The sequence below is a fragment of the Ambystoma mexicanum genome, chromosome 9 (genome assembly GCF_040938575.1).
Source record: "Ambystoma mexicanum isolate Mex_15411 chromosome 9, UKY_AmexF1_1, whole genome shotgun sequence".
Taxonomy (NCBI): Eukaryota; Metazoa; Chordata; class Amphibia; order Caudata; family Ambystomatidae; genus Ambystoma; species Ambystoma mexicanum.
The window spans coordinates 1,028,287,867-1,028,309,910 of NC_090931.1; the positions used below are offsets into that span (position 1 = coordinate 1,028,287,867).

Consider the following 22,044-nt stretch of genomic DNA (forward strand, 5'->3'; position numbering starts at 1 on the left):
CGCGAGTGCGCCAGGGAGACAGTACTTGTAGGGAAGGAGGGGGGGAGCAACTTGCACGTCTCGTGGTTGGCGAGGGCGGAGTCTCCCTCCAGGAAGTGCCCTTGTGGACTAGGAAGTCAGGCAAGCCAGGCGCCGCATGCAAAGATGTCCTCCTGGACGATTTACTTTGCGTTTACACGGCACGGCAGCGGGCTCAATAGGAGTCTCGTGGTGATTTTCTCCAGCGGGTCCAACAAACCAGCAAACAGTACTTATCCATACTTATTGCCTTATTCATTCAACCGCACATGTAAAATAACTATCTAGTAATTCTGAGTGCTATTTTGCTCAATTTCAAGGGTTTTCAATCTGATTTTGCCTCTCATTCCAGGGTGGAAGGTTGGATTTTCATTCTGTTTGTTGCCTACTATACCTGACGCCTTGCTACTCCTCTCTACCAACACAAAATTTGGTTAACGAGGGTTTGAGGGAGTGTTGCAGGGGGAAATACTAACCGTGGTGCTATCTGAAAATAATACTCGAAAAATAATCTTGCTTTTATTTAATTTTGCATTGTGTATCGTAGGTCAAAAGGTCAAACTAAGTGTGTTCTATCACTCTACAGTGTAATTATCACCAAATTGGTGATTGCTGCCCTATATTGAATATGTTTGATTCTTATTCCTAATTAAAATAAATATTTCATTGTCACACACCGGCCTGGTTCATGGTCCATTGTGACATGGGGTGTATGTTAAGGTGTGTATGATATGATATGATATGATTTGGTATTTGTAACGCGCCTATACACAAGTGTTTCAAGGCGCGACGAGGCAGGGAGGGAGGGAAACAAGGGGAAGACAGACAAACGATCCTACTAGGCCAGGTGTCATTCAGATCGTGCAAGTGCAGAGGTAAGGGGAAAAGGAGAAAGTGCAGGGGGAGGAGGTGGGGGGGGAAAGTGCAGTACAAGGTAAGTAGCGTAATAAAATAATAAATAATAAATAATAAATAAAAGGGCCAGCTGGTGGCAAGTGCGAGGTAAGTGCAGAGCAAGTGCTGGGAAGGGGGCTGTAGGGATGCAGTGACAGTCCCACAGTGCAGGAGGAGCCAGGGAGGCAGTGCAAGTGGAGAGTGGCTGGGCCCTGGACCGAGGTCACAGAGTGGCCCAGATGCAGGTTTAGTGCAGACTTCAGTGGGGAGTTTAGCAGGTTTAGCAAGGGAGAGGGAGAGAGAAGGCAGAAGCGAAGAGGAAGGTTTTGAGGTGCTTCCGGAACCGGAGATGGTTCTCCTCAAGTTTCAGGGAGGCAGGAAGGCTGTTCCAGAGGGAGGCCCCTGCTGCGGAGAGAGATCTACCCCCAGCTCGTTGCTTCGAGAAGCGGCTGACCATGAGGGAGTTGGAGACGGATGAGCGAAGGGCTCGTGAAGGCAGATATTTAGGAAGAGAGAGTTGAAGGTATTTAGGCCCCAGGCCTCAGAAGGCCTTGTGGACAATGCAGAGGGTTTTGAACTTAATCCTCGCAGCCACTGGGAGCCAGTGAAGAGATTTCAGTCCTGGAGAGATACGGTCCCTGGGCTTGAGGCCAAGGACAAGTCTCGCAGTTCTGTTCTGGATAAGTTGCAGAGGGCGGAGAGTGGAGGCAGGCAGATTAAGATAGAGGCTGTTACAGTAGTCCAGCCTTGAGAGAACCAGGGCTCGGGAGACAGTGAGCTTCTGGGGGAAGGAGAGGAAGGGAAGAATACCTCTGAGGAGGTGCAGCTGGTAGTGTGACTTCTTAGAGACGTCAGATATATGAGGAGAGAAGGGGAGAGATGGTGGGCCCTGAGACGGATTGGCTGCCTCCTCAAAGCTGAATCCAAATTCATACATTTAAAAGGGTTTTAATTGTGCGCTGCATCCTTGGCCAGTATCAAGAGTCCTGGTCTGGAGTGTGACGCCTCTTTAAAATCCTTAACAGAGTCCTGTACATTGGGAGAAAGGCCCACCCCTAACAATGCAATTTTAGTACAAACCTAAGGCACAGTTGGAGCCCACATCTAGCCATGCGGTGTGATTACAGGCCTAAGCGCAGTTCAAATTCAGAGCCCTGTACAGCGGGAGAAAGGCCTACACCTAACTATGCAATTTGATTTCAGGCCTAAACACAGCTAGATTTGAGAGCCCTGTATAGTGGGAGAAAGGCCTATACCTAACTATGCAATTTGATTACAGGCCTAAACACAGCTAGTTTTTGAGAGTCCCGTACAGCGGGAGAAACGCCTGCACCTAACTATGCAATTTGATTACAGGCCTAAACACAGTGTTTAGACCCTGTGGGTGAAAATGAGCTTTGAATTCAATTTAAAGATCTTTGTGATTAACGGAAGCAAAACGGAAATCATAACCTTGATTGCAAAGTGCTCAAAGAAAGGGTGGTTCAGAAAAAAAGTCTTATGCCTGATGTTATATATTACCAATACCTTTACGCTTTGTTTGCAACTATCTATAAAACTATATTTAGAAGAAAAAAGACTGCGCTCTGCGGAAACTGAAATTTACGAAAAAAATGATAATGAGAAAAACTAGGACAATAAAGGCATGCGACTAGAGTGTAGGTCAAACAGGGAAAATGCACGTTTAAAAAGTTGTGTAAACGTTTACGTTGATGTTACAAAATCTGAATTCATATGCAATGGGAATACATGGATGCCATTTTATGTTTTTTTTTTAATAAGTATTTAGTACAAAACTGTACTTGCATTACAAACCTTGAGTTTTCTTTTTCCTTTCGGTGAGAAAATCCAACAGGAATTTTTGAAATATGTGAGCCGTGGATTCCTTTCTTACAAATGGGTTTGGTACCTGGCACTCCCTGACACTTTCCCCGCATCTGTTATGCTTTCGTCAAACAGAAAGCCGGCTGTTGTGATGGTGGGCCCTAATGAATTCCATGTGCTGGTAGCAGCTTCATGTTAAGTTTTGTGAAACTCTGTGACATGATCTGCAAGTGATTTCGGTTTTAGGTTCTTGGGCCATGACATTTCTGCCGTATTCTAGCAATTATCATAGCGATCACTTTGCATTTGTAGTCAATAAACGTACAAAGAAAATTCTCTGTGGATTAGGGATGTTACTTGTTTTAGTAAATTGTACTGGACGTGCTTAAAGCAGGAAAAGCTCAATTTCACACCCCTACCGTGGGTCAGGAGAGAAGTTTCATGGATGTAACTTTCTTTGACATTGTGGCCCCAATCCAAACCTCAAAGTGGGAGTCCCCGTCGACTGTAACTTCACTGACCTTCAGAGGTAGCCAGGATTGTCTAACAAGTGGGGCCTGAAGCTAATGTAGTTGGGCACACTGCAGTGACATTAACATCTGTAAATGCCCACACAGCGCTGCCGAGTGGGTATTTACAGATTTTGTGTGGGCCTAGCCCTCGTGCTTCCTCACAACCATTTGAGAATATTATTCTCCTTTGAAAGCAGGCAGATAGCAGGCTATTGGTGGAATGTGTAGGTGTGTAGCCCCTTCATGGTTCTTCTACAGCTCTAGCGGTAAGGATCGTTCAGCCTGGGGATACGTAACTGGATTTAGATTTCTATTTTTGTTTAAAGGATTATAGGCATCAAGTGTTCAAATAGGGCAGGAATAGTAGCCCACTAAGCACACTTTTGCTGCGTTGTGTACTAAGAAGGATTTTGAAATCTGACTGCTGTTTTGTGAAGTAGCCCATTTTGCTAACTATACTTGGTATTTGCAGCCATATTTGGCATGTGTAGCCCATTGTGTTGCCTTCCATTTGTAGCCCATTTTGTTTCCCATACTTAGTATTTGCAGCCATTCTTGGCATTTGTAGCTCATTGGGTTGACCATACCTAGCATGTGTAGCCCACTGTGCCAATACCTGCATTCGTAGTCCATTGTGTTGACTACACCTAGCATCTGCAGCCATTGTGCCCAACCCACATCTAGCAACTGCCAGCCACTTGCACCCTGCGACTACATAGCAATACAGCCTAAACCCAGCCTGCCACTCATTATGTGCGGGCTCCTCCTACCATACAACACCACCTGGCTACTTCCTCTTCTCACCTCCCTTGCCCTCACCAGCATGTGCAGCCCCCCCCGCCCAACACATACCTTGCATGACACCCATGCTCTCCATGGCACACCCAGCCAACACACCGACTCACCCCTGCCCCGACAAAATCCCTATTTGAACTCACCTGCACTGTGGCTGGAACACTTCGCCACTAGACCTACACCCATCCTACCTTGATCAGCAACCATTAGGAATGCAAGACTGGGTTCAAGATTCCCCCGCCACACCCGTGCACCCCAGAGGCTCTCTCACTCCTCCTAGAGCCCTCCAGCTACACAATCTCCCCCCAGCAACATCATCTCTCACCCCCCAAAACCAAATAACCCACCCAAAGCACCCCTAATCAAAGGTGCCTTGATTAATGCCAGGTCACTCCCTGCGCACGCCTTAGACATTGCTGATCTGATTATAACCCAAGACCTTGACTTCGTGGCCATAACCGAGACCTGGCTACATAGCGCCTCAGGACCACTACTTGCGCTTGCCATTCCCGACGGTTACACTATTATCAGATGCGACCACAACACCAACCAAACTAAAAGCGGTGGTGTTGCATTCATCCATAAAATCTCCATCGCCATCAGAAGCATTAACAGCCTACAAATCCCATCCGCAGAACTCCTCACGGTCAAACTCCCCATCTCTCCCAATCAAACTGCCACACTCCACCTCATATACCGACCACCCGGTCCCATTTCCACCTTCTCAGATGACATCATGTCCATCATAGCCGATAAAGCCAAAACCAAATCACAAATCATCTTACTTGGCGACTTCAATCTCGAATTCCAAGACCCTAATGACCCTCCAGCACTAGACCTGGCTAACGCATTAACCGATCAAGGTTTCACCCATCACATCATGGCTAGCTGAATCCAACTGCTGCACCAACCTCAAGAACAACACTCCCTGCGCATGGTCAGATCATCACACAATCCTCCTACATCAAAACCACTGACCTCTGCCCCAAACAAGAACCTACCCCTGCCACCCAGACTAGAAACAAAAGAGACATCACCAAGGCTAAACTACTCCCCTTCATCCTCCCGCTCTTAAACAACATTGCACTCACATGCACGGATCCAACAGCACTAGTTGACACATACAACCAGTCCATGCTTAAAGAAAAGCCCTGAACGCTATTGCCTCCATCAAATTGAGGAGACCCAAACCCTGAGTCCACCTCAACTCATGGTTCACCCCTAAACTAAGAGAACTCCGCAAAGCCAAACACACTGCTGAATCTCGCTGGAAAAGCCGCCCCACTGGTACCAACAAAGACCACCTAACCATTGCCTCCCTTAACTACAAAGAGGCCATCTTCCAGGCAAAGAAAGACACATACAATGGTCGCCTCATGGAAGCCAAATCCAACACTAAAGAGCTCTTCAAGATCCTCAAGGAACTTGAATCTCCCGCAGCTCCCACTTCCCCCAGATACATGTATCAAAAACAACTTGTGGTGTACAAACATCCAAGATGCCCTACTGGGTAAAATTACCATGCTCCAAACCAAAATTAACCCCAATCAATCGTGCCTCTGAACTGACACCCAACCCCCTCCCACTCGTATCAACCCCCCTGGCTCTACTCTAAAGCCTTTCAGCTTCACAGCTCTCAGTACATCTGAAGTTGAAAACATCATCAACAAACTCGAGCCAATCAACTGCCAAGGCGACTTATGTCCCGCTACAACCATCAAGGATGCGGCACACAAACGAGCCCCCTTCATCAACACATCCTTTAAAACGGGCACTGTCCCCAACAATCTAAAAGATGCATGGGTCATACCACTACTTTAAAAACCCACTCTCGACCCAAGCACACCCACCAATTACAGGCCCATTACCACTGTCCCCTTCTTGCTCAAAATCCTTGATCGGGCCGCTTACCTTCAGATCAAGGATTACCTCGAATCCAATAAACTCCTCGGCCTCAGGCAATCAGGCTTCAGACCCAAGCAAGAGACCGAAACGGCACTTATTGATCTGAAAACACAAATTGAAGACATTAAAGACAAAGGGAAACTCGCACTGCTGCTACTATTAGACCTATCCGCAGCCTTCGACCTTGTTAACCACCACATCCTCTGTCAACACCTCTCATCAACCGCCAACTTCTCAGATGCTGCCACCTCCTGGATCAGATAATTCCTTGACAGTAGATCCATGCGAGTCTTCTCATCGTCAGCGGCCGCTGAACCCTCACCTGTCCCCTGCGGCGTGCCTCAGGGCTCCTGCGTATCCCCCACACTATACAACGTGTTCACCAAACCTCTTTGATATCCTTGAATATCTGGGCGTCACATACACAAATTATGCCAATGACACCCAGATACTCATCCCTATCACTGGAGACTACTTGGCTGACACCAAATCACTGAATGACGTTTATCTAGTCAGACAAGCCTGGATGGCTCAACACAAGCTATGTCTTAATGATGATGAGACTGATGTCACGACCCTCTCCCAAAACCCCCTCTGGCAAACCCATTGGCCAGGTGGAGTCAGGACTCGGGCCTTTAGAGCCTAGCATCCTCTTCCAAAATCCTCTTGGGGCCAGTCCTGGCGCCTATGGCTAATACACCATGAAAAACAATGTGCTTGGGAACTACTTTATTGTGTTGTCAATATGGAGGAGGAACCAGAACCAAGCTATGCGGTCTAGTGTCTAGTGTTTTGGGTTAGGTAGCCTAGGGACTACTTTACCTGGACTATTTAGTTGGGGCTATTTAAACCACACCTGAGCAAGACAACACGCTTCGCTTTACTTTGCAGCTTGCAACGTGACACTTTGCCATCCGGCTCGGGGGGGAATTCGGAATTTGTATGTTTCTTGTATTTCCTGTTGTAGCCAACAAATCAGCAGGTTGGATGGATGAGCCAGTTGCAGGCTGGGCTGGCATCATGCGCAGGTCGGTTATCTTTGCAGGGGGACACCTGTTGGGGAATATGAGGATTCCTTCCTTGTTAGTTGAGCGCAGAGTCTCCCACGTAGATTGCAGATGCAGCAGAGGACTAGTTTTGGTACAGGGGTGCATATCCTAAATGCAGCCCCGCACTGCAGATACTCTGCTGTCATTGCATCTGTCGAATGGGCAACTGTGACCTCCTGAAACTGCTCTGTGCCTCTGGTAGAACAGGTGCTGTAAATGAGGACACTGGTGCACCAGGGCACATATGCCCACTAGGCTTTCGTCATAGAGCTTATAAAAGGAGAATCTGATCAGCAGAATACGCTTTCAGAGGTGGAATTACCAACATCATTTTATTATTTCATACAAATCAAAAAAGCCAAGGTCACACCGTTGCCAGATGGCGATTCATCACAATTGCTGACAGATCATTTTAGCAGTTTCTCACAACAGGTCGATCCCTTCATTTTTTGTTAACGGGAGCTTGTGGTACAACAGGGATAGAACATACCATAATACTAGAAAGGCCACAAGCTTCCCCCTCCTCTTGTTTTAAAAAAATGTGTAGCTTATGAATGTATCCACGTTCAGTCACATCAATAACTGTGGCTAGGTCTCCAATCTTGGTCACACATGAACATATCAAATTAAACACTAATACAATATACATATCTTTTTATTGCAACTCATCTAGTAAAAAAGTATCAAATAACATATACAAATAGTATTTTAAAGTGCAAAGCAGCAGACACATATATCAAGAGGGGAACGCTGGAGACACACGGGTGACTTAGAAAACCCGAAATCCCTGAGATAGAAGACGCTCAATTCCCAAGTAAACAGAAGAATGCAGGACAACTCTGTGCTACATTGACACAGTTTTAAGAAATACATTGTGCTCCCCTGAATCACTACAAAACGAGAATGAACACCACATAACGGGTTAGAGAAGAGATTGGATCTCGATACACACATCATCATATCTTGTCCTGACGAAGGCCAAGAAGAGAAATGTTAAGGGACCACAAAGGATGGGCGAATCTCATGGGAAAAGGCGGAAACGCTATGTGTTGACATTGTTTTTACAATCATCCTGTGTTTTTAAATAAACTGTGGGATATTAGAAAACAACAATCCCTGGGGAAGCTGTTGGACATTTCCCAAGGGAAAAAAAGAGCGTGAGAGTATGCAAAATTAGAAACATTGCTTATTAAGTGATCAGAACCCAATGGGTCCATCAACACCTCACTCCAGTATTCTGGGAACAATCTGAACTTTCTTGAGATGACTTCATTTCTCCCAATATCATTATGTGTGAAGAGCAAACTCTTTTGAAATTGTTTTTTATGCATATTTGCACCTATTTGGCACTTTAACCCCAGGACGCACCTTTGCACTTTAAAATACTATTTGTATAGGTTGTGACACTTTTTTACTAGATGAGTTGTAATGAAAAGATTTATAAATCGTATTATTGAATAATTATTGAATCGTATATGTTAATGTGTAAGAAAAGTTGGAGGCCTAGACACAGTTATTGATGTAACTGAACGTTGATACATTCATAAGCTAAACATTTTGAAAAAACAGGAGGAGGGGGAAGCTTGTGGCCTTTGTAGATAATTTCAGCAGCCAGAAAGATGAAACCCGACAGGAGTTCGAAAAGAGTTTGGGTGAGATCAGAAGTGGAATGGGTGGATGAAAAGGCCAGTGAGGTGGGATCAGGAGGGTGAGGCACATTTGAGAGTGACTCTGGGCATGTTGTGAGAGTGTGCAGGTAAGGCTTTGGGTTTGTAGAGTGTGATACCAATTGTGTAGTATTTTGTGTGGTGTATGACAATGTGACTGTAGTGTGTGAGAGTGTGTCATACAAGAAAGTAGACCGAGAGGAGAAGGGAGAGTAAAAATAGTGGGTGAGACATAGAGAGAGATAATGTAAGAATGTGAGTGAGAAGAGAGTTAGAGAGAGGTGAGGTAGGGGAAGGAGTGAGGAGGCTGTATGTTGGGAGGAATTTGGCAGGTGGAGACAGGAGCAGAAAGGGGAATGAGAATAAGAAAGACAGTGATAGTGTAGTAAGATCAGGACTTGAGAAGAGAGGGAAAGAATAGGGATAGAGGATAGAGAAGGAGAGAGGAGACAAGCAGTAGAAGAGCCCAGTAAGATCAGAGGGAAAGGGCGGTGAGAGAGACACAGAGGTAGTGATGGAGGTGTAATAAGGTGGGTGAACAGGATGAGACAGGAGAGGAGTGGACTGAGTGTGGAGAGTGGCTTTGTAGTCTGCCATAGAGGGGGGGAGAATGATTGGAGTTTCCAGGAACTGTGAGACCATTAGAAATTTCCAGAGGGATTCAGGTAGAGAAGTCCACTGTGTTTAGATCTCCTGTTAGAACCCAGACTGTTATAGACAGTGGGAGTAGGTGATACCTGGCAGTAGTGTTATTTGTCAAATAGAATATTTGGAGAATCCTCAATAATCAAATTGCAATATTTGATCTGTTTCTTGTATGTAATAATTAGGAACAGCCAACACGTGTTTCGACCAACTAAGGTCCTCATCAGGGCTCTTAAAACCATATAAAAAAATGAAAGCATGATTAGTCAGTGCCGCAAATGTGGGTCAACATGAAGGGTGATACAATGTGTACATGTGACCATCATATAAATAAAAATAATATAAACATGTGTACAAGATGATAGACATCACACTAAAAGTGTGGTTTAGATGGCAAGTAGTGGTATAAATGGAGCTTCATCCAAGTGATTTAAAATGCTGTGTGTGTGCTGTTGGTAACATGGCATTTACTTGATTTGTTCATGCTACCCTAGAAACAGTAGTACATTGTATGGCTTTTTGACTCCATTTTTTTCCTCCAAAATTGTGCTTAGAAATGCACCATTTCTAAAGGTTATTTAAAAAATATTTTAGGGGGGGAACCGCGCCCAATAACCCCTACAGTATTTGGTACCATTTTAGTGATATGTTTAGGCATCTACACAAAAATATATTCCACAGCCGTGACTGACCATGAATCATTTCTAATCTTGGTTCCCCTTCAGGAGCTGCTCGTCCCCCCGTTGCGTCCACCAAGATGTCGCCATCATTTCCCAGCCTGAGGGTGGCTTTTGGCTATTATAAAGATGCTTATGGGAATACTTTTAAGTCCTATCTGTTCGTCTTGCGTTGGTCAAGAAAACCTGCGTTGGTGTTATGCGCTGAGGTTCCATTGACATGGATTAACCCGTGGGAATAGTGCTGGCATGCCTAAATTGACAAACGCTGTATGTATTTTCACCAATGAAAAGTTCAATAGAAAAGCCTGTCTCATGCCGTGGCAGATGTGACAGGCTTAATGTAGGCTGAGAAATCTGAGGTTGCGCTTTCCTGGTTGCGAAGTCGGGTTATTGCAACCTAAATGGGCAGTCTGAATGACGTCACGTAGCGGGGGCGGGGTCCTAGGTAATTTGTAAACATGCCTTTTCACGATTTCCCATTGAAGCCAGAGCAGGAGATAGTGAACACGTACATCGGAGAAGGCAAGGAACACTTCAGGATTTCAAAGATTACAGACAAGGTAACAGACTTTTGTTACGGAAACATGCTTAAAGTCATGAATGAATGAAACCAAAACTTTGTTTTTTAATACATACGTTTGCATGACCGAAAGGGTGGGCTAACTAGTCACTGGGTATGCTGATGAGGCGCCGTAACCAAGCACAAGGTGCCCCTCCTCCCTATCTCTAACTGTAACCGTATTGTCACGGCGCAAGTGCCGACACGTTGGCCTTTTCTAACCCCAAACCTCTTCTTTTGAAACCCTGTGTATGCCCGCAGTGGTGGGCACTCTGCAGCGCCGCTTCACCATATTTCTACATTTGCAGAAATGCACCCTGTTTGAATCTCGCTTTAGAAATCCCAAGCACACGCTGAAACGGTATGACCATGCCTGCCTTGAGTGAGCTCTTTCAGGGAGAGTGCCGTTTTTGTAATAATTGTGGCACTCGTGTTGTTAAATAAATGTGTTGTGGGAATCTGGTTCACCGGAACACCTTTCTTAAACTGGCACTACTAAAATCGATTTAACATTGTTGGAAACATCTTTGACCGATCCCAAATAAGCCACGCTTAGGCAACCATGTTAACCGCAAGATCACTGTCTCCAGTCCCGGGTGTTATGAAGTTGGTTGCTCTGTCCATGCAGTCGCTATGCAAGAGAGACGATGTGCTTAGAAGCCACTGTCCCGCCAGGCTTTAATTGACATTTCTTCGGTGCAGTTTTTGATGCGTTGAGAGTGCGCATGATGTCGGCCCCTTGCTGACCACATCACGGGGCAAGACATGTATGTGGCTACATGATTTCTAATATGCGAGAGCTCCTCGTCGTCGTTCTCAGCGCTGGGTGTCCGATACAGTCGATAATAGCATATACCACATGTTGGTAATAATAGTATCTGAACAAGTCTGGGAGCAGTGCGGTCATCGAATTAAGCTTGAATCCTTTTGATTACGTTAGTAAAGAGTAAAATTAAGTGGGGAATCCTGTTCTGTTGCCTCACAACATTGCAGTAGTCTATGATGCAGCAGTGTTAAAGGTCTGTCAGTCTTTAGCACTAGCAAGGTAAGCAAAACACACTGCAAAAGGATACAGGACAGGCTACTTAATTTGTTTTGAACAGTGTACTCGTAGAAAAACAAACGAGGACAAATTAGAATTTCAAGACATTACAACATACAAAAAAATACCAAACAGTTAAATATATGCATATTTATCAGTACTAACTGCATTTAAATGCTATCTCAGACTTGTTCAGATACTATTATCCGTTTTAATTGAAAACAATAGTACTGCCGATAATGGCATATACCACATGTTGGTACTGCTGATAATAGCGTATACCACATGTTGGTAATAATAGTTCTCCAGCATGGGGTCTGGCATGTATTCACATGCTCATGAATATTCCCCGTCATCAGGCTGGGAATCCTCAGTAAAGAAAAAAATCAGTTTCAGTTTCTTTCTCCTAACAACCAAGCACTGTACTCTGGGTCGTACTGCCCCCAGCCAATGACTTCCCTGTACTTAAGCCCCTCCTCTGGCAGCCATCTTCAGATTTTTACCGCACATTCAAGTGTTGGGAGCCCTCGTGCTATAGCTCTCGAGCTTTTACTGCGTTTGCGATGTTTTTCTTAGTTTGCTAAAACAAAAATCGGTCAATCGAGCCTCAAGCTCCATCGATCCATCATCCGACTAACGGGGACCCGTTTTTTGGAACTTTCTACGCCCCTCAAGGGTGATTTTTCGAGTTCACTTCTTGGAGGATTCCAGAAGATTCTTGGAAGCCTATGCCGCGTGGTAATGGCGGAAGACAGAGGAGACTCAACTGCCTATGGTAAGGATTTGCCCTGGATGAGGCCTACAGAACATTTTCCTGGACGATGGGCATTCCCTTTGCCTCTACTGCCTGCATACCGACCAGACGCACGTGGAGGCCTGTGCGTTTTGCAAGGATATGGTGCCCCGCACCATGAAGGACCGTCGTGAGCGGCTCAACAAATGGTTCAAGTCGGATGAGCCCCGGTCACCCAGCCGCAAGGAGAAATCTGAGCGGTCTTCTAAGACCTTTGAGGGCGCTCCGGCGACGGGGGCCCAACAGAAGGCAAAGCACTGCGAGTCCGCGGGCACTGGGAGCGCCATTAGGGCGGGCTCCTCGGCGGCCAGGGCGGGTGTAGCATCTCTGGCACCTTTGACCGCGAGCCAACAGTCTGGCTCGACGAAGAAGAGGAAGTCGGAGCACCAGGGTAAGCTTCTGGAGAAGTCCCAGTCAGCTATGACGGAGAAGGCCAAAGGGGAGCATGGTGCTGACCCTCCCTCCACGGTGAAGGTCCCCGGCACGACCAAGGTTGTGAAGGCCCAAGTTCACCCGTAAGGCCGTTGATGCGAGTTCACAGGAATCAGCCTCCAGTGCACGAGTTTCCCTGCTGGCCAGGAGGGAATCATCTTTTCTGCCCGTAGAGAAGACGCCGGTGAAGACGATGCCGGTCCTCTCTCTGAGACAGTCTCCCCTGATCGAGAAGAGGGGGGGCGTAGTCCTGCAGGGCACGGACATCTCCGAGGAGGAGCTTGCTGTTCTTAAGACCGTCTTGGATGAAAGGACCGTCAAGGCCAGGTCCTACGTGATGGACCCCGATGAGGAAGATGTGGAGAGTGGCGAAGACACCGACGAGGAGGAGCAGGGCGTTCAGGATCCGGAGGACACTGCGCCACTACCGCCGTCCCTTCCGCTGCTGCCACCACAGCAGCCTCTGCTGCCTTCGGCGCACATTTCAGTGGACACCCTTCAGGCTTTGCACACACTGTGCTCAGAGATTCGGACTTGGATGCCCCTGTCGCCGGCGGGAGATCCTGCGACAGCTGGCCTGTCGGGAGAACCCCCGCACAAGGAGAGTGTACCCTCCTCCTCCTTACCATGCATCGCCTCCCTCCCCTCCACCAAGGGAAGAGACGGAACCGGATACGGCGACGACGGGCACGGGTACAGATGACAACAGTGGAGTGGATCTCCCGTCCCCGCCACCCAGAGCCTCACCACCCGACGAGATTGGCTAGTTTCATGCGATGATCTGGAGGGCCTCCTTCTCTCTGACATATGCTTTGGACTTCCCCGGCGTACTTTTCGCCCCTTATATATTACTCTCACTTGATTTCTTTGTTCCAGTGGATTGGGATATTTTATTAAGAGATATCTATAGTTTGAGTTACAATAGCAGAATTTGATTTGTACCTCATTCATGATTCCGCAATAGATGTTTTAAGGGGTATGATGAAGAGGATTTTTTTGGGAGTTCCTTATCAGAACTGGAGTCCTTGTCCCCAGAGGGGGACTCTCTCCTGTTACAGTCCCTCTTCCCTCCACCCCTAGGGGAGGGTCTTGCAAAGCGGGCTCGCCTCCCTAGCCTCAAGGGGGGACGCCAGTGAAGACGATGCCGGTCATCTCTCTGAGACAGTCTCCCCTGATCGAGAAGAGGGGGGTGGGGGGCTTAGTCCTGCAGGGCACTGACATCTCCTAAGAGGAGCTTGCTGTTCTTAAGACCGTCTTGGATGAAAGGTCCGTCGAGGCCAGGTCCTACGTGATGGACCCCGATGAGGAAGATGTGGAGAGTGGCGAAGACACCGACGAGGAGGAGCAGGGCGTTCAGGATCCGACTCCCCCTTGAGGAGAAGGGACAAAGTCTTGCGATTAATTACACCTCTCACTATGCAGATTCTGTCTTTGCAAGTGACTTGCAGCAGGAGTGCACTGCATGACAGCTCCAGTTTCTACTTGCAGAGATAGACACCAGGCAGGACCCTATATGAGACACTTCTTTGGGTCTTGTAGGGCCTCTGTCCCTGCAGGTACAGAATTGTACTAAAGTACCCTCGCTCTAGGGGGCCATAACAGCATCTATTTTGTTGCCTTCCTGGCCTCCCATTGGCCATGTGTAGACAGGACTTGGGGAGGGAAGTGTCAATAAGCTCCCTCCTCTCCTCCAACCCCATACTACCTGTTTCTGCACGCATGGCCCCCCTGCAGTTGGTGCGGTTAGGAGGGGTGCTGCCAAAGGACTGGGCAGGAAAAGAAGTAAGCAGACCAAAAATGTGTTTCAGTGAATGTATGTGTGCCGTTGGCAAAGGGACCATTTTGGTGCCTTGAGAACAACATATAATCCAAAACAGGGCACTGAGAATGCTATTGTGGTGTACTGTTTCAGTGAGATATTCGTGGATTAGGTTTGGGGGATAAGATTTACATAGAACAGACTTTGGGTAGTGATAGTGTCATGTGCATACCTGGGGCAGGGAGAGTGAAATAGGGCAGGTCTTGGTTAATGAACAGTATGAACATGTGTTAAGTGGTGGCTGTGCTGTCTTTAATTGTTTGGAAAGGCTTGTGATTTTGGGCACAACAAGCCTATATGAATGGCTTTGTTTCAAAGCTCTGTTGAAAAAAGCCTAAAGTGTGCCTTTGGGAACATACAGCATGAAAGAGGGGTGACCACACTTGCATATGTTTTCAGTCCTGGCTTTAAATACTGAGAAATGCTTCATGATTTTTGTTTGGCAGAATCTGCCTGAAAATGTGTTTTACGGTACCAATAGTGGCATATATTGTTGAGTCGAGGCTTTTATATGGACAAACCAAGCAATGAAGGGGGTCAGTGTTGGCATATACTGATTCCTCATATTTTCTTTGGGCACACACAGCATGAAAATATGTTTTACAGTGGCAATGCTGGGATATATTGTTGAGACAGGCCTCAAGATTTTCATTAGGTATAAGCTGCATGAAAATGTTTTTTACAGTACTTATTTTTGTGTATTTGGTTGAGACTGGTTTTATGATTTTCTTTGGGCACAACCAATATGAACATTTATTGCAACATTTTTCTTTACTTGTGACCTCAAATTTGTTCTATGGCTTTTTTAAATTTTGAGAATTTGTCCTGTGAAATGTACAATTTATACCCATTATTTTAATATGGTTCTTCGGGCAGAACCCCTCAAATGCCCCTTCTTCCCCAGAGATGGTATGGGCATGCTCACTGTGCCTGCTTCTGTCCATTCAAAGAAAATAATTCGGGCCCACCACCTGAAAAGTCCTGCAGCTGCCACTGACAGTTGCAAAGATGTGTGTGGAGAGAGGGTTTTTTGTGGGGACACCACACATTACTTCACTTAAGATGTTTGCTGGCTTAAGGCCATTAAAGAGATTTGAGTAGATTTCAGTACCCTTTGAAGTAATTGCTGTGCATGCAAGACACAGGTTTTCATTCCGGTAAAGTAGCTCAGTGTCCAAACTGTCTTCTGTGTGCACCCTTCTCTGTTCCTTTGAACACTATTCCCCATTCCTCTCTCCTTCTCACTCTCCAGAGCCATGTGTTTCCCAAATATGCTCCAACTTGGATTGCCTTCTAACTGGAAATCGCTCTTTTAAAATCTCATGCAACTTGAAAACCTCTGATCCCACCCATCTCCCTGTTGGCGCCCCCCAAGGATCAGCACTTGGACCTCTGCTCTTCATCCTCTATACCTCTTCCCTAGGAAGACAAATCTCATCCTTTGGCCTTCACTATCACCTCTTTGCTGATGTCTTTCCTTTACACGCCTTCACACAAGCCATCTCAGAACGTATTTTCAACTGTCCCACTGCAATCCGTCACTGGAATGCTCTCCACTACCATATGCTGAACTCTTCAAAAGCATAAGTGTTCTTTTTCCGGCTTCCCATGCCATCACTATCCTCCTCTCTCCCCTATCTTATTCCTGTCTGATCTTCTGGCTCCCATGCCCCAGCCTCACAACTTTGGGGTCCTCCTTGATAGTTACTTCTGAGTGCAACAATTCATCACTAGCACTGCCTCTGCTGCTCCCATTAACCTTAACATTTGGAGAATGTGGCCATTTCTTATTAACCACTCCTCAAGCACTCTAATTTCCACCCCCATGCACAGCAAACTGGAATACTGATCAGGCCTACTCCTTGGCCTTCCCCACTGCTCCTTCACCACTCTCAACAAAGTATTCAAGTTCTCTACCCACACTCCCTTCAACCTACCAAGATCCTCCCCCAGTTCCTCCTACTGACACAATGCTGGCTGGCTCGTGCACAACTGCACCCTTTTCAAGTTCTTCTAGTCTAAAAAGCTGTCCTAGGTCCTGTTCCTCCATAACATATTGATTTTATCTCTGTTTGCCATCTCGTTCCCTCCACTCCTCATTTGCACTCGACCTCACTGTCTCATGACCCCCTTGTGCCTCCTCTCGCTCTGTCTCCTTACTCGACCCGCTTGAATGGAACCCGGTGCCCATCACAATGAAAGTCAACCTAACTGTGGCACGCTTCAAGGCTCGATTACTTGACAAAGAGGGGACTGTGCTGTCATCTTCGCCGATCCGTCCCTACCTAGCCCCACCACTCGCATCAGTGGCACATAATAGTGGAATTTTGTATATTTGTACAGTATTCCTCTTTAGTTTGAATCATCATTTAATACCCCAGGTTAACGTCACCTTTGTAAATCACCCCTTTTTCTTTTTTTGTTTTGCCCCTCATCTGTGCCCACTTGGTTCACACCCTCATAAACTGGCTCACCACTTGTTCTCATCTTTCTGCTATTGTGCAGGCACCCTTCGTGGAAATGCCTCCGCCATCTGTACATGCAGTCTTCCAAGTCATTTCTGATCTGAAGTGGCATTCATGTTCTTCTAATAAATAAAAATATAAACCAGGCACAGTGTTTTGGATTCTTGAATTTTGACCTGCAGAAACGCAGTGGATGTCACTGTCGTCACCTTCTTGGGCAATGCCCATATACCAGACAAACATTTTTTTACTCCCGTCGCTTATGGCACGGCCAAGAGGGGTTTTAAAAATGTCATAAATACCACACTACAATTTTGATTTTCTCTTGAACTTTGCATTGTCAGGGAATAATAAAGATTGTTATACATAAAACAGAAATCTTTTGTTTTTCGCTTTACTGAGGCAGTGCCGATATAATTTCTTATGAAGAAGCCATGAGGGTGAACCCAGCTCCTCACTCTCCTTATCAAAGAATTCCCTTCGTATAAAGCAAGCTCCACTATCAGTTAAGTTGCGGCGGGAATGCGGGGATTTACATTCCTCTTCGACTCGAGCATTTCACTCATGATCAAAAGAATCCGTCACGGAGCCTTGGTCTTTCATTGGGCCATGGTTGCTATGAGACTTAAAAGCTGGAGGTGCGCCTGCTATCCCAGTGGATTGCTATCTTGCCAACTGTCTCTTTTATCACAAGTCTTGTGATCTTTTGTTTTTAAGGTCATGAGAGCCTTTTATGTTCCAGCATTTCATGAGTTCCGCGAATTAACAAGGTTGAAATATAACCGGTTAAGGGTTAGCCTCTTACAACGTGTTGCTAAAGCCAAATGCGGTTTTGGAACAACGTCTCCCGCTTGTTTCTTGATGAACGAACACTTACTTGTTCCCGCTTTCCTTGTGGCGAAGTACAGCACGGTAAAAGAATACTACACACTGTACATTTTGTTTGAATGCCCTCGTAAGCGTTTGTAAACTAGCAACTCGCTGCACCGGGCGTCTGGACGAAGGCCCCTATTATCTCTTTTTATCGAGAGGCTCAGTTCCCTCTGCAACAGCCCGGGTCGTTGTAGGTGAACACCGCGAGATACTTATCTGAGAAGGTCTGTGATTGCGTATGATTACAGGTCAGGTTGCAGCGATCATAAAATCGTCGCTCTTTGTTAGCGAGACCCCGTTTAATTAGAAGGCAACTTTAAAGCTGCCAGAAGGTCAGGTGGCTCAAACGAGCATTGACAAGGTCAGTCGTTTTTGAGTTGTCATGGCACCAATAGCTCATACAATTCACGAGTTGGTCCCGCTATGCGCCTGGAAGTAGTACCATTTGTCAGGTATTGGCAATATGCGCTTTGATGCTCACATCATACTGAATTCTCAGGTAACAACTAATGTCATTAAAAGCCCCTTTACTTGCACCATTCCAAGTGTTTCTTGTAATCAAAATCCACGGTACTCGCAGCATTTCTAGGCATTGCCAAGAAAACTCGACATACTTCTGTTGGCACCCATGACTCATTGTCATGGCTATGCGCAGTTGGCAGAGCATTGCCCGGTTCCATATGGCCAGTGGCCCAGCAATCTAATCCCCAATGAAGCAGAATTGGTAGTCCCAGTTGTAAGAAATTCCAGATTCAGCTACACCAAGAAAGCACAGAAGTGGAAGGTTCCACTACACCCAAGTAAGACAGCGCTGCAGTTTCCCTTACGCATGCCCACTAAGTGCAGTAAGCAAAACCGAAAAGTGGTATCTGAAATATTTTTAATCAGGACTACTGCCATTGTTATAGGCAGCCAAATAAACTGCTTTTTGCCAAAACACTGTGCCATAAGAGAAGGGGAAAGTCTGACAAATTGACGTATGCCCTGCAGGAGTACAAGGGTGAGCAGACCGCGCCCATTTTGCCCCGACACTTCTACAAACCAAGAGCCGACACAATCCTAAAGGTAAAACAGGCACAGTTCAGAGATCTAGCTCCTTTGCCTTTTTGAGGTAAGGTGGTCCATGGAAAGGAAGGCTATACTCTCAAGAGGGGTGTGAATGTGGTTCAGTAGCAATCCAAACGGCGAAGTTAACGGTCCCAAATGAAGGCATACACAATTAAGGTTCTATAAAAATATATACTTTCACACCATATGCAATGTTAACTAACTAGAAGACACTATACAAACACACCCCTGTAGGAGCATAAAATATGCAAAGATAGAATAGACCTAGCACTCTGGGTAATGAGATAGGGAAGAAAAGGCAATGAAAAGACCACCATGTTCAAAAGGGCATTTGTGAATAAATCATAACCACTTGTATTGATGTTGGCATTACTTAGCATATTAAGTCCAATTATTAAGCCTGTTTAGTACAGGAATGATATTCACTTATGGGCAGTTGCCACAGTAAGGCGAGTAAAACCAAATGCACTTATGGCCACCAGCAAGAGTGCCCAGTTTAACACTGTCTGACTAGATTCCTTGGACACTATATACTTGTGGTTCTGGGGCAATGCGTACAGTGCAGTGCTGGATGTTGTGTATGTGAGTGAAGGTCTGGTCTGGTGTGGAGTGTGTGTATATGCCATGCATGTGTGGTGTTCGGGTGTGTGCAGAGTAGTTCTGAGGATGGTGTTTGTGTGTGTTCAGTGCTGCTTCAATGGGTGTGTGTTATGGGATAAGTTGATTTATATCATGCACTGCTGCCATTTCCATGGTCTCCAGCCGTGTGACACTGGAGACTGTGGGGAAATGTTGAAATGTTGGGGGGGTGGTGGGCATATATATATAGGTGCTGTGCAATGCAGTGGCAACGTTGGTGTAGGACATGGCTGAAGCTCTTATAGTGTGTGCCTTGTTCAGGGCTGTGTGTGTGTTTGCCACTTCACGCACGCGCACACACACACACACAAAATATGCATGTGTGTGTATAGTGACGTCCAGGGAGGTTTGTGTATATTTAGGGCTTGGAACACATGAAGATTTATAAACCTGTTATTGTAATTTGAGAAAATGATGGACTGTATTATAAGGTAACATTGGCTGATTGTCGGAAGCGACTGCTCAGCAGTTTAGCGGTGCGGCTTGACAATCAGAGGGTTTTTCTTCTAACAGAATTTGCACAGAGTGCACTTGCAGAGATGGAGACAGACTAACAGGGAGCCAGCTGACCGAGTGTGTGGCCGAGGCGGACCTGTGGTGTTGTGGTCTGTCAGCCAGTCCCCGAGAGAAGCGCTGGAGTGTTTGGGCTGGACGGACTGCATTGTTAAGGGGCCTCTAGCCCGCCCACTTGTTCCTGCACTCTGTGCCATTTGGCAGTTCTGTCTGAGGTTTGTTTTAGGTGTGGCATATAGGGGGTAGAGTGTATGCAGAGAGGGAGATCAGCAAGCCCCTGGCGGGGGCTGGTACCTTGGCCAGGGCGGTGCCTAAGATTGACACTGGTAATCAGCTGTTGGTGAGCAGTGGCCGTGGCAGAGGCGACCTCATGGAGACTTAATTGAAACCTTGTTGAAATGCGAGGTCCGATATAGTCAGAGAAGTCACAGATAATCATGTTTGTGGAGCCGAGGGAGTGGCGACCTCCAGTATGTGGGTAGATCAAGGAGGCATCACTGCAGGCTGTGTGCTTTGTGACTGGTGCTCTGCTGCTTCTTGTTTTATATTCCCTCCCCTGTACACAATTTATTAACTGTAGTGATTTTGAGGGTGAAAGTTTAGAGATCTAGGAGAGGGAAAGTTCAGAGATATAACTTAAGAAGTACGGAAGAGACCCCATTAGACAAAGAGGTGCTGAGAAATCTTGTGGTTGGTGACGTGTCACCAAACAAAATACAGAAGAAAATAACAGCCTTCTTTCCACCTGTTCAACCAAAATCATGCAGTGATGTGGTTCAAACAATGCAATCAATACTAGACTCCTTCCTTTTAGATGGGGATGTGGATGTAGAGAGAAGTAGTGTGAATTTGGAGATCGTAGAATAAGTGACTGGTCAACCGAGCGAGCAGGGGAACACTTCAGTGTTGGAGGTGTTTGAGTTTAGAAAGTCTTGTCTGTGGGACGTAGATCGTTGCTTCCATTTTAGGGCAAGGACTAATACCATCCTGATACTTCTGTGTTGGGAGGAAGGTCAATTGCAGCTCCCAATGTGGTGCTACAGGCATTTTCAGACTCTCAAACAATAGAACTGGAAGGTCACATAGTGGCACACTGGTGGCGATAAGAAACTTGATAATGGGAATGAAAGCTAAACTGGGTGATGTGAGGTTTCTCGAACCACCCACAAATAAGGATTCTCTTGAACCACCTGCAAACAAGGATACGCTTGTTGTTGTTGAAGGCGGTTTGGATGGTGGGCGTACAGGCCCTGTGCCACTTAGAGTAAAGGAAGCACAAAGTACACAAATTATTCTAGAGCAACAATCAAACAAGAAAGAGAGGGGGTCAAGAAAATTTGAGAGTAATTTTGCGCTACACAAAAGAGAGAACAGTCGGAATTTAACTGAAAAGAAAGGAGTGAGAAAGACAAGGAAGCTCTAGTTATTGCCAACACCCAGATTCAGCAGGAAAGCGGAACGAGAACGTTGATGAGGCCCAAGTGCAGCAGAATATAGAGCATGTAGCACAACAGCATACGCGAAAGAAGAAACAGAAAAGCAATAAACTACAGAACATATGTAGCTTTTTTTAGATCTAGTATTGAGGTTGACTTTGAGGATGAAGTAGTCAGTTGTGAGGAGAATAGTGAAAATGATGAAAGTTGTGAAGGCACGCCCTGGTACGCTCGCACCAGAAAAAATACAGCCTGCTAGGGAAAAAGGCCCAAGACACACTTGCAATCATAACGAGTATTTATTTCTACAAAAATAGGAATGCATCAGCAATGTACTCTGCTGACGCTGAATGTTCTGAGGTCCGTTGGTATGTGCGGTACATTATAAGCACAAACAGCATCACTAATGATGCACC

The 22,044-nt window shown here is 46.1% G+C and overlaps 1 protein-coding gene across 6 annotated transcripts in view; it reads left to right on the plus strand.

Annotated features, from left to right (window-relative positions):
• COBLL1 (cordon-bleu WH2 repeat protein like 1) overlaps positions 1–22,044 on the plus strand; it is a 777,739-nt gene that overhangs the window by 293,212 nt on the left and 462,483 nt on the right. The window contains exon 1 of one of the 6 annotated variants that reach the window (XM_069616310.1): positions 10,479–10,549. The exons of the other annotated variants lie outside the window; for them this stretch is intronic. The gene's annotated coding sequence lies outside the window, so the exon portion shown is untranslated. Of the gene's footprint in view, positions 1–10,478; positions 10,550–22,044 lie in introns of those variants that run through there. 6 annotated transcript variants of the gene reach the window in all.